This window comes from Pteronotus mesoamericanus, unplaced genomic scaffold (assembly GCF_021234165.1).
Source record: "Pteronotus mesoamericanus isolate MK-2021 breed Mesoamerican mustached bat unplaced genomic scaffold, CSHL_Meso_final contig_171, whole genome shotgun sequence".
In the NCBI taxonomy this organism is placed as follows: domain Eukaryota; kingdom Metazoa; phylum Chordata; class Mammalia; order Chiroptera; family Mormoopidae; genus Pteronotus; species Pteronotus mesoamericanus.
The window spans coordinates 1,748,765-1,762,452 of NW_026555070.1; positions in this window are offsets into that span (position 1 = coordinate 1,748,765).

Genomic DNA, 13,688 nt, shown 5'->3' on the forward strand with positions numbered 1-13,688 from the left:
GAAGGCATAATTGAATAATTCATATTATTTTATAGTATTTCACTCTATAATTAAAAGAGTTTATATTATGTTGAATTATTTCCATTCTTTTGGTATTTGAGGCACTGATAATCTTTTAAAATTATGTTACATTTTAATTGTGATACATATACCTAAGATTTATCATTTTAACCACTTTTAAGTGTACTGTTCAGTGGCAAGAAGTAAATTTATATTGTTAAGCAACAGCCATCGCAGTCCATCTCCAGAGCTTTTCGTCCTTTCGAACTAGAACACCTTACCGCTGAGCAAACACTGCCGCACCCCCGCCTCTAGGAACCGCTCTTCCTCTGTCACTGGCAGGGGGTCCGATCCCTGGCCCGCGGGCCGCATGCGGCCCAGGACGGCTGTGAATGCGGCCCAACACAAAATCGTGAAGTTACTTAAAACCTTTTCTTTGCTCACCAGTTTTCGTTAGTGTTTGTGTATTTAATGTGTGGCCCAAGAGAACTCTTCTTTCATTGTGGCCCAGAGACGCCAAGAGGTTGGACACTCTTGGATTAGACTATTCTATGCATCTCATACAAGAGGCACAATATATGTCCCTCTGTGTCTGGCTTATTTTACTTCAGCATAATGTCCTCAAAGTTCCTCTATGTCATAGCATATTTTTGCATTTCCTTCATTTTTAAAGCTAAATAATATTCACTGTACATACATACGATATTTTGTTTATCCACTCGCCCTTCAGTGGACGCTTGGGTCGCTTCCACCCTTTAGCTGTATTGAAAAATGCCGATAAGAACATGGACCAAACGACAATTTTAATTTTTTGAGAAACCACCATACTGTTTTTCATAGTGGCTATGCCATTTTATATCCCCACTAACAATATATAAGGTTTCTGATTTTTCTACGTTTTCACCATCAGAATAATGGAAAACTTTGTTACATTTTAAAACATAGCAGTCATCAGTATGGTTGTAAGGTGATATCTCCTTGTGGTTTTGGGTTTCATTTCCATAATCATTGGTGGGGTTAAGCATATTTTAAAGTGCTTATTGGCCACATGTGTATTTTCTTTGGAGGGTCAACTCAAGTCTTTTGCCCAGTTTTTCTTTACCTGAGGCTTTAAACAATTTTATTTATGAGTTGTATGAGTTTATTATGTATTCTGGATATTAACCCTGTCAGACATGAGATTGGCAATTATTTTCTCCCATTCCATACTTTGCTTTTTTACTCTGTTGATTGTGTCATTTGATGCATAAAAGTTTTTGTTTGATAAAGCCAATATATTTAATTTTCTTTAGTTGCCTGTGGTTTTAGTGTATTATTGAAGAGGTTATTGCCAAATTTAATGGCATGAAGCTTCCCCTCTATGTTTTGCTCTGATCATACTATTAGTTATTTTTTAAAGGATTTTATTTATTTATTTTGTAGAGAGGGGAAAAGAGGGAGAAAGAGGAAAGAAACATCGATGTGTGGTTGCCTCTCGCACACCGCTTACTGGGGACCTGGCCCACAACCCAGGCATGTGCCCTGACTGGAACTCGAACCAGCGACCCTTTGGTTTGCAGGCTGGCACTCAATCCACTGAGCCACACCAGCAAGGGTGAATTTTAATAGTTTTAATTCTTCCATTTTGTTTAACTAGAGTTCACTGGAAAAAGTACATAGGTTGATTAAAGCTCAGGCTGGTAAAACCTGCAGAAGAAAGTAGCAGGTGCCACAATGAAAAAAAAAAACCACCCCCTTTTCCCCCTGCCCACACACACAAAGGCAAAAAGATAGGACATGTATCAGGAAAAACCCAAGGACTATGCCTTTGCTCAAGGCTAATGCCATGGCTAAAAAAGCCCCATTACTAATTAGTGAAAATCCTTCCTAATAGACTCCAAAGACAGGGAGAGGTGATATATTTTTCAAATATTCAACTTTCAACAGAACACCACAGTTATATAAAACAAAAACAAAACAAAATAAAACAGGAAAACATGGCCCACTCAAAAGAACAATAGAGATTTTCAGAAACTGTTCCTCAAGAAACAAGGCATCAGAATTAATAGAGAAACATTTTTAAGATTGCTGTGTTAACTATTCTCAAAGAGTGAAAGGAAACCACAAAGAATGAAAGAATATCAGGAAAATAACATATGAACAAAATGAGGATACTAACAAAGAGATAAAAATTATTAAAAGGAAGCAAACAAAATCTAGAGATACAAATAAAATAATAGAATCAAATAATTTACTAGAGAACTTTAATAGCAGATATGAGAAGGAAGCAAAAATAATCTAACCTGAAGCCAAATCATTTGAAATTATCAACTCTGAGAAGCAAAAAGAAAAAAGTGAAAACAATATGTAATTAAGAAAAGGGTCAGTTCAGTAGGAAGATATGAACACTGTGTGTGTGTATAAAAATCAAAGCACTAAGTACATAAAACAAATATTTATAGATCTGAAAGAATATATTGATAGCAATATCAGTACAGTAGGAGATTTCAAAACCAAACCCCACTTTCAATAATGCATAGAACATCCAGACAGAAAATAAAGAAACTGTGGACTTCAATAACACTATAGACGACATGGATCTAGCGCGCTTACCCAGGAATTTCACCCAGAACAGAGGGATAGCCACTTTTCTCAAGTGCACATGGAACATTGTTCATGACAGATCACATGGTAGGTGACAAAACAAGTCTTTACAAGTTTAGGAAGATCAAAATCCTATCAACTATGTTTTCTCACTACAGTGGTATAAAACTATATATCAATAACAGCAAGGAAATGGGAAAATTAAAAAATATACAGAAACAATAACACATTCTTGAACAATCACTGGGTCAAAGAGAAAATGAAAAGGGGATTTAAAAAGTAGTTTTATGCAACAAAAATGAAAAAAATACCAAAACTTATGGGTTGCAGAAAAAACTGCATTAAGAAGCATGTTTACAGTGATAACCATTTACATTAGAAAGAAAAAAATCTCAAATAACCAAAGTTTACACATCAAGGACTTAGAAAAAAAGTAAACCCAGAATTTGCATAGAAAGTATATACTAAAGACTAGAATAGAAATAAATCAAATAGAAAATACAAAACCATTGGAAAAGCAACAAATCTACAGAGTTGTTTTTAAACAAATAAACAATCAGCAAACTCTTAGCTAGAATGAACAAGATAGTAAGGATTCAAAGAAGTTAAATAACAAATAAAAATAACATAATATCTATTACAACAGATGCCTTGCAAAGAAATGAATCATAAGGAACTACTATGAACTACTACTACTAAGGAACTACTGCATTACATGTAAACCAACTGAATAACCTAGAAGAAATAGATAAATTCATAGAAACACGCAAACTACCATGACTGAATCGAGACAAAATATAAAGCCTGAACAGACCAATAACAAGTAAGGAGACTGAAGTATTAAAAACCTTCCAACCCAGAAAAGCCCAGAACTAGTAGCTTCATGGCTAAATTCTGCCAAACATTCAAAGAAGAACTAATGCTAATCAATTTTATACTCTTCCAAAAACTAAAAGTAGAATACTTCCAAATTCATTTTATGAAGCCAGCATCATCCTATATCAAAGCCATGCAAAGAAACCACACACACAAAAATAAAACTACAAGTCATTATCTCTGATGAACATGGATGCAAAATTCTTCAGTAAAATAGTAGCTAACTGAGTTCAACAGCACATCAACAAGACTATCCACCAACATGGAGTGGATTTACCCCTCGGATGGAAGGATGATTCAGATCAATGTGATACACCATATTAACAACAAAATGAAGAATAAAACCACATGATCATCTGAATAGATGCAGAGAGACTAACAAACTTCAACATCCATTATCAGTTTTTTAACTGACAAATGTGAAAGGAGAAATTCAAAGCAATGTAATTATAGTATGAGAGTTTCCTATCCCCCTTTATATAATGGGTAAACTACCAAAAAATCAACAAAGAAACCAAGGGCTTGAACCTTGCTGGAGTCCAAAGGACACCCAACAGTAGAAGAATACACATTCAAGTGCACACAGAACATTTTCCAGGGTAGATCTTACATCACATTACAAAACAAGTTTAACAAGTTTAAGAAATCAAAATCATATCAAATATCTTTTCTAACCACAAGAAGATGGAACTAGAAATCAATAACAAGGAGGAAAAATAAAAGAAAAATGGCAAATGTGGGAACTAAATAGTACACTCTCAAAGAACCAGTAAGTCAAATAGAAAATTAAAAAGGAATTTTTTAAAATCTCAGGAGAAACAGAAATTAAAACACAAGTTACCAAAACTTGTGGGGTGAAACAAAAGGAATACTGAGAGGGAAGTTTATAATGATAAATAACTACATAAAGTTACGAGAGATATCCCAAATAAACAACTTTAATTTTATGCCCAAGAACAAGAAAAAGATGAGGTAAACCTAGTTTTCAGAATGAAGGAAATAATAAATATTAGTAAAGAAATAAATGAAATGACTAGGAAAACAATAGCAAAATCAACAACACTAAGGATTCGGTACAAATTCTTAGACCAAGAATAAGTGAGACAAGAGAATGGTACAGGAAAGGGGAAACATTACAATGAACGCCCCAGAAATACGAGCGACCACCAGGGGCTGTTACAAACAATAACATGCCGACAAATTTGATAACCTAGAAAAAATGGGTAAATTTCTAGAAACATACAACCAACCTATCACAACGGAATCAGGTAAAGCTGGGAGGTGGCAGAGGCGGCCCTGACCGCCACCGCCTCCCTTGTCCCCGCAGCCCCTCCCGCGGCTGCGGCCGGGCTTGGAGCGGCGCCTGGCGGCGGCGGCGAAAACTGCGTTGGACGCCGCGCTTCGGGCGGCTCCCATAAGCTTATTTCAGCAGCTAATTATGAAATACTAAGGCATTTCGTGTTAATGCTCAGCAGGTGGAAAGAGAGAATGAGCAGGGCCTGCCAGATTCAGATTTAGAATAGCGTTCCCTTTCCAGCTTTATTTATTCCTACAACTTATTTAAACTTTAGTATCTAATAGTAAGCACAATTAATTTTAGTAGATAACCCTAGGGAAATGCTAAAGTGTCATTTTCTTTCTACACTTATTGTATATTCTGGTATGATAATGTAGATTCAGTCTGAAACACAGGCCATGATAAAAATAAGCTTTCAGCGTTTGGACACTTAAAGCTGGTAATCAAGAATAATACTGAAGAAAATAAATATACTTAATTTTTTTCACTTCCTTTTACATGCCCTTATAAATGAATATAGACTTTAAGTTAATTGGTATATTACATTCCTAGGTGTAATTTTTTTAATTTTATATTTCCAATGACTGGGCTCAGATTTTACACAGAACACAGTCTTTGTGCATGATTTAGTAAGAAAGGAAAACCTAAAAAGGTAATACTGGTATTTTAAAGAAAATACAATCCTTTCTAGTGTGAAAAGATCTTTTGGTTTTATTAAACTTTCCTTTGCCAGTAATTCAAGGTGCATTAATGGGATAGAACTAAGTATATCAATACATATAACTACATTTTGTGATATACAATTAACTTTTTTTCTCTAAAGTTGAGGTATCATTTTAAAAGGCCAGTGATAAAAGACATTCAATTGCTAGTCTTGATTTGCTGAGGATTGAGTATGACTTTAGTAAGCAACTTAAAACATTTTGTTTTTTGTGTTTTCTTTTTCTTGCAAAAATGACAGTGCACGTTCTCAAAAATATAGGAAAGACCAGATGTAAATAGCATCTTAAGTTTCTTGTACTTGAAAAAAAAAAATCATGTGGTCCTTTCAATATTTGAATTGCCAGGCAATGACATCTATCATTTCATTTCTATTTTATCTCACAGGAATAAATATCACACTTTAAATATGAAAACACATTAAGTAGTGCTATTATTTTATAAGCCTAGTCTAGCTTTGGAGGGTCAGATTTTATCACCAGTTTCTCTAGTATGTGCAATGATCTCCATTGCTTGTTTCCATGTTACTCCCGGACCTAATATAAATCAGGTAATATGACTGGCCTTATCTTCTGTGTCTTTATTGAGAGATAGGGAGAATTTGTTCTTTCCTGAGAACACAAAGAGTGAGCATGCAAATATCACCAAGCCCACATGCAGGTCAGGCATGTACCTCAGATCTGAGCTTATCAAGCAACCTCTTTAGTCAAATATTCACAGGCAGCAACACAAAAAATAAAGGAGATTATTCAACTGATGTTGCTGGGGTGACTGATTAACTTTGGAAAAAAATGAAGCCGTGTGCCCACACATTTCTATAAAATTGATTGGTATTCAACAGTTAAATGTCTAGAGAAAACACAATAATTGAAAAAGTGTGCTTTGGATTATGATTAGAGATGACTTTATATCACATGCATTACTTAAAAATTTTATTATGTATAGATCTTCATAGTATTTTCATAATAAAAAGAAAAATTTTACTTCCTTACAGGTAAGTGCTGTTACCATTTTAATGTACATGTATTCAATTTTATACCTCTGTATTTAAAAATGACTCTAAGTAATTAAAAATAGTGTTTCCATCATGTTAGATACCTCTATTTTCTTAACTAGACTTTAAGAATAAAATTCTTTCAATTTAAGTCAAAACAAATATATTTGACTTTTCACTAAGTGATAATTGTAGACAGTGAGATGTAAATTAATAGAGCTTATTTCATAAAAATTAATCTATACTATGTCCAAAGTGTTCTTTATGGTAAATGAATTCTGCGTTACATCATGTCTTGATCAGATACGCCATGGGAATTCAAAGTGTGCCCTGCTGAAACATTGCCTCACATGATGCATTTAACTAGTCAAATAATTCTATTAACAAATTTGATTCCTTTGTTAAAAGTAAACAAAACTTGAAATGGATTTTTATGCATAAAGCCTGAATGAGTGGCTACTGAATAATCCAAGGCGCCCAGTTTGATAAGCTGTTGAACATTTGGGCAGCAGGTCGGCCGCAGGGACAGGCCCCGGGGACGCCGGCCCAGGACCCGGGGACGCCGGCCCAGCCGGTGCCGGGGAGGGGGTTGGGAGGGGGGGCGTAGTTCATCCCCTGGGATTGTCGGTAGAGTTTGGGTCCTCAGCGGACTCTAAGGACAGGATTTAAATAATCAAAGCTGCTGATACGAAAAAGTGGTGCGTAGTTTCAGCATTTCCACTGCTCTTAGACGGGCAAGAACACGAGGAGCCGCCCCGCGGCAGCCGGCAGCGGATCGGAGGCGCCCGGAGCCTGGCGGCAGGGCCCGGCGGCGCGGAGTGAGTTGCTCGCCGCGGGTCTCCGCCGGCCTCCCCGGGGGGGTCTGCTCCAAGCTCGGGCTTACGCCTCCGACTTCGTCCGTGGTAACTAGTACCCCTAAAGTTGCCTTTTATCTGACCCATATCACCATTTCTATCTCGGTACAGATATCTGGTTTCCCCCCCCCATATCTCTTACTATTTTATCTTATTATTCCTACTCTGGTTATATCTACCTGATACATAAATGCAATAATAAACCATCAGAATAAACCATCCAGGCAGTACAATTTATTTAAAATATAAATATGTTTTGCTAAGACTAGGTGAATTATCTCTGGAGAATTTTTTGACATTCCGTAAGATAAGTTACACTTATCTGTAAAATCATAAATATATTTATACTTGCAGTCTATTGTGATGAACACAGGAGGAAATACATTGTAAAATACCTATAATCCATGTATGCACTGTTCATATGATAAAGTTTCATAGTCAAACATTGATTTTTATTGGTATTTTATAAAATGATTTTATAAATTATTTAACCAAATTGATTTTACTGGTCTTGGGATATATTTTGTATGTGAGGGTAGGAAGAGGAAGACAAGGAACAACTGAATACTGAAACAAATATTAAACCAAACAGATGCTTGGAATTTTTAAACATGGGGTTAGAAATACTAATGAGAATGATTTGTTGGCTTATTTTTTTTATGTTTTCATAAATGAAGGTGGTAATGGTACTTTTCCAAAGTACCATTCCAAACATACAAGAAAATAGACTGAATTAGAAGCTATGTGAAAAAATACAGAGTACAAGTCTCTGAAAAGAGACTAAATCACATGCAGATTATCAAACTTGATAGTGGGTGGACCCTGTGTCAGAAATTAAGTTAATATAACCATTAATAAAAACAGAAAATTTAAATATCATGTAATGAATGCTTCTATAAATCTGGTATCTGTTTTAAGCATCTCAAAATACACATTTACTTCTTTGAGGAACTTGCATAAATATTATTTTGAAATCTAGAAACAAAGACACTGAGAAAACGTATTTTGTGAAAATTACGTTAGGATAATCCTGGAAGGGGAAGAAGAGATGATCATTGATTTAGTGTGGGGGGTAGAAAATCTGATTTTTCAAAAAAAAAAAACAGTGTGGGGTGAACCTGATGTATCCCCTTAATGAGGACCGAGTCTTACCTACATGACAAAACTGACTGGTTCTGAGCACTCTTTCTTGCAAACACTGCAAGGGCCTTCCAAGGTGAGATCTTGGGCGGCTCTCCCTCCGCGCGCCGGATGAAGCGTGCTCTGCGGAGTAGTCTCACAGCAGAGAGCTTGACTGGCACAGTATTTTGGTAGAGGATGCTTTGTGTTCAGAAAGAAACCTGAATTGATGGTTTGAATTTATGAATTCAAGTTTTATTTTGATAAAATTTAGTTGATTACCAATAATACATTCAATTCAAGAATAACTGATTGAAAAAGCTTTTTTTTCTCTGTCCTTTAAATGAGTACAGGTATTTTTTGCACATTGTTACTAACTACACAAATGTACGCCTGTACAAAGAAACTATTTGTTTTCTTGGGGTGGTATTCTTTATTAAGCATAAGGGGAAATATCCAACATAAAAAATAATCTGGTGTGAATATAAATTTCTTCAGTTGAAACATTGAAGTTATTTATATAGCTACTTAGGTGGTAGAAGATCTGGAATTACTTAACTATAAGGTTATTTATGCAGTTTTAACAAATCATTGCAACTTGGATAATCTCTTTATTCTTTTATCCCTCCACAAATAATACAACTGCTAATTTCTTATCTGTTATTTACAATCTATTTCTATAACCCTGCGTCTTTCCTCCACCTGGAATCCGTTACCTTTTTTTAAAATTCAAAATCCTCCCCATTCTCCATACGGCAACTTAAATATTTACTTCATCAACAGCTCAGTTTAAAACGTATTCACTGTTGTCTGGATTTCTGTAGCTGTATCCCACAACATCTGCTATATAGACAGAGAGAAGATGATTGATGTATGGGTGTGTGTGTGTTATTTCTGACTTTCAAGTCTTTGCAATGTATTTCAAAGGTATACATATAATAATTACCCTCTATATGTATATACAGACATATCTATACAATGATTAATATTGAATATTGAGTATTAATAATTGGAGATGTTTAATAAAAATAATGTTATATACCTTCACAGTATATTACATTATATTACATTATCATTAAATATGTTCTGGGCACTTGAAAGGCAGGAAGCATAATATTGTTTTTATACCTCCTATGATGCTTCTTCATTCTCTTAAACACTAAGTATTCTTTTTTCTAAATAAAATTCTTAAAAAATACTCTGATCTTGCAGATATTTGTCACAAATATTTGGCCTCAGGGATAATATTTTGTTCACAATGAAGAGCAAAACACAGTGTAATTTGTGTTTTTATGATGCTACAGAAAATAAGTAGAAAGGGATGGATTAGCAATGAGGATGCTCATATAAAGAGCCAAATATCATTCATGAAAAAAAGCAGCCTCACAGTAAATAGGTGTACAGCAATGAGTCAGTGAAAGATGTATTGTTGTTTATACATAATTTAAAATTATACATAATTAGAAATTCTCCTTTGTGGTGGGAATGTGTGGCTCTGTGTTTTTGTTATCTTTTCTATATTCAGTCCTACCTGCTTTTGTGTAGTCCGTCATTCAAGAAACACTTATCACATAGATGTATTTGTTATTTTATCTGTTACCTGTTTCCTAATGAAACAGTGGGGCAAGGCACACATTTCATTTCTGCCTGGTTTTTGAGGAGATGACAGGGGAGTGGGGCTGGGCTGAGTCAGGCTGCCGTCCCTGCAGGACCGCAGCTGCCTCGGGAAGCCCTGTGCTGGGATCCTCCGCGGGTGTCTGCAACGCTCACCAGGTCACTTCTTTGCATTCCAGAAGCACCATCACTAAAGACAGAGCAAACATGGTACAATTCTACACTGAATAGTTTGAGAAATAACTGATTTAAAGCTTGACTGCACTGGTTACATGTGCATATTAGATCCAGGTAACAAATGTGCTGTCTGCTAATCTGCTTATAATAAGAAGATCCAGTTTAGTGTTATGCAAGCACAGTGATTAATTAAATTAACAAGGCACGCAAGGTATGCAGCTTGTCAGGGAGAAGTTTATCTTATTTTTGAACCATAATTTATATCCATGCATTCATGCCCGAAATGGCTAGAACAGAGGGAAGCATCTTTCACTGACAAGGAAACACTGTTTTAAATTCAGCTTTTGGGCAGAAATAACACCTTAGTTGTTAGACGAGGGTGGCTGGCACCAGGTGTCTATCAGCTCAGTAGAAGATGACTAGGAGCAGTGGTGAGGTGGGCTCAGGGCCAGCAGGGGGCGGAGGGGCGGTGACTTAACTTGGGGAGTGAGCCTTTAAAGAAATAATGGCGTTAAAATGAGGTCATTGCGCTGGGCTCAGAGCCAATGTGACTTCTGTTCTTCTAAGAAGAGAAACTGTGACACACAGAGAGATAAACCCATAAGTAAGAGATACAGGGAGAAGGTATCTGTCACTGGACAGGGGCCTGGTCCTGGATGGGTTTGCCTCAGGCCAGCCTGTAGTGTGTGGGTTCCTGACTCCATGTAGGAAAGATTTCGCAACACGAGCCCAGGTGATTTTGAGAGTACATTTATTAAAGCTGGGGACGGTGAAACAAAGGAAGGATTTAGGGTAGAGAAAGCCATGGAGAGAGCCAAGGCTGGGCTACTGTGGCTTTCTAGAAAAGTCAGAGGAAAGCAGGGCTTGGAGACAGGACTGGGGTTTCACCCAGCATGAGCTGCCACTGACCACTGCTCCTCTGGTTGCAAGTCTCATGGGGTCCCTTGGAGTTTAGGAGAAGGAAAGTAAGAAGTTCATGTCTGAGAAGGGGCATGGGGTGCTCTAGAGAGAACCCAACTGGTATCCTTTGGCTTGAGGCTTTTTTTAGCTCTCCTCTGTGGGCCAGAATCTTAGGGGAGGGTTTCAGCAGAATATTCATCAGTTTTTCAGGTGCATTTTTAGTAAGCTGATGCATCAAAATGAGTGCATAATGGGGCTTGATATTATTCCCTGGTCAATTTCACTGCTTTACTTTTATCTTGGGCCTGTCTGGCTCTAATTGGATTTTTGTAATTTGTTCCCCTGACTTCATCTGTCCTTGGGTTTAGCTGGCACAAATGGCATTAACTGGGTCTCTTTTCTCTATCTCCCTGCTCAGTGTGTTATCCTTTGGTTAGGGAGAAGTTTAAACCATTTTCTTTCAAGTGTCCTTGGTTGGAGAAGGTCTTGCAATTCACTAGCTGTCTGCAGACGGCTAGTTCAAATTTTATGGCTTTGTTTAATGTTCTTGCCTCAGTTTCCTAAGTCTACTTGCCCAAGAATTTTCCTTGCTTCTTACCATCCTGCTTCACATCTAAACCAAGGATAGAGACTTCAGAAGATACCAATCCTGCCAACACCTTCATTTAGGACTTTGGCCTCCAGAACAGTGAAACAATATAGTTCCCATGTTTGAACTATCCCACTGTGCTCCTTGTTATGGGAGATGTAGCAGATGTTTTCTCCTTCATGTCTTCATCTTAGTAAAGGGGTTAGAGCAATAGAACTCTAAAATTAGTTCTCCAGTTTTGACCATATTTTATTTTTTAACATATGATAACAAAGCCAATGTGTATTTAGTATTCATTTTAATTTTTGGAAAAAAGCATTATCCCATTCCCAGAAATAATCTTAATATTTTGCATGTAAAGACTGAGAGAGATGTTTAGGTCATAAAAATATTTTGTCATGAGTGATAAATTTTTTCTTTTAAGTATATTTTATTGATTATGCTATTACAGTTGTCCCATTTATTTCTCCCCTTTATTCCCACTGCCCTGCACCCCCCTCCTACCATCATTCCACCCCCCACCTTTTTCATGTCCATGGGTCATACATATTAAGTTCTTTGGCTTCTCCATTTTCTATCCTATTCTTAACCTCCCCTATTTTGTGCCTACCATTTATGCTTCTTATTTCCTGTACCTTTTCACCCACTCTCCCCTCTCCCCCTCCCTGCTGATAACCCTCCCTGTGATCTCCATTTCTGTGATTCTGTTCCCATCCTAGTTGTTTGCTTAGTATTTTTTAAGGTTCAATTGTTGATAGTTGTGAGTTTGGTGTCATTTTGCTGTTCATGGTTTTGATTTCTTCTTTTTCTTAGATAAATTCCTTTAACATTTCATATAATAAGGGCTTGGTGATGATGAACTCCTTCGACTTTACCTTATCTGGGAAGCACTTTATCTGCCTTTCCATTCTAAATGATAGCTTGGCTGGATAGAGTAATCTTGGATGTAGGTCCTTGCTTTTCATGATTTTGAATACTTCTTTCCAGCCACTTCTTCCCTGCAAGCTTTCTTTTAAGAAATCAGCTGATAGTCTTATGGGAACTCCTTTTCTCTTGCTGCTTTTAAGATTCTCTCCGTATCTTTAATCTTGGGTAATGTAATTATGAGGTACCTTGGTGTGTGCTTCCTTAGGTCCAACTTCTTTGGGACTCTCTGAGCTCCCTGGACTTTTGGAACTCTATTTCTTTGGCCAGATTGGGGAAGTTCTCCTTCATTATTTTTCAAATAAGTTTTCAATTTCTTGCTCTTCCTCTTCTCCTTCTGCATGTAAAGACTGAGAGAGATGTTTATGATTTATATCATAATTCATATGAATTCATATGTTGGAACATTTATAGTTGTCCTGGAGGTTCCTAAGCCTCTCCTCATTGTTTTTAATTCTTATTTCTTCATTCGGTTCTGGACGAGTGTTTATTTCTTCTTTCTGCTCCCAATCGTTGATTTCTGGTTTCCTTCCCTTCACTTTTGGTTCCCTGTATATTTTGCTTTATTTCACTTTGCATAGTCTTCACTTTGTCCTCTATTTTGTGACCATACTCAATAATTTCTGTGAGCATCTTGATTATCAGTGTTTTGAACTCTGCATGTGAAAGGTTGGCTATTTCTTCATCACTTAGTTGTATTTTTTTCTGGAGTTTTGAACTGTTCTTTAATTCGGGCCATATTTCTTTGTCTCAGTGCTCCTGTTACATTATAAGGGGCAGAGCCTTAGGTATTCACCAGGGTGGGGCAACCCACAAGGTGTTGTATGTGGGGGAGGGGTCAGAGAGGAAACAATGCAGCTTGCTTGGCTCTCACCCTGTTTTCAGTCACTTCCCCCATTACCTACAAGCAAATTAGGCCCTTCTGGTGCTGATCCCCAGGTGGGCAGGTTTGTGTACATTCTAGGACCCTGTGGGTCTCTCCAATGGACTCCTGTGAGGCTGGGAGTTTTTTCTGCTGCCGCAACCCCCACAGATTTTTAC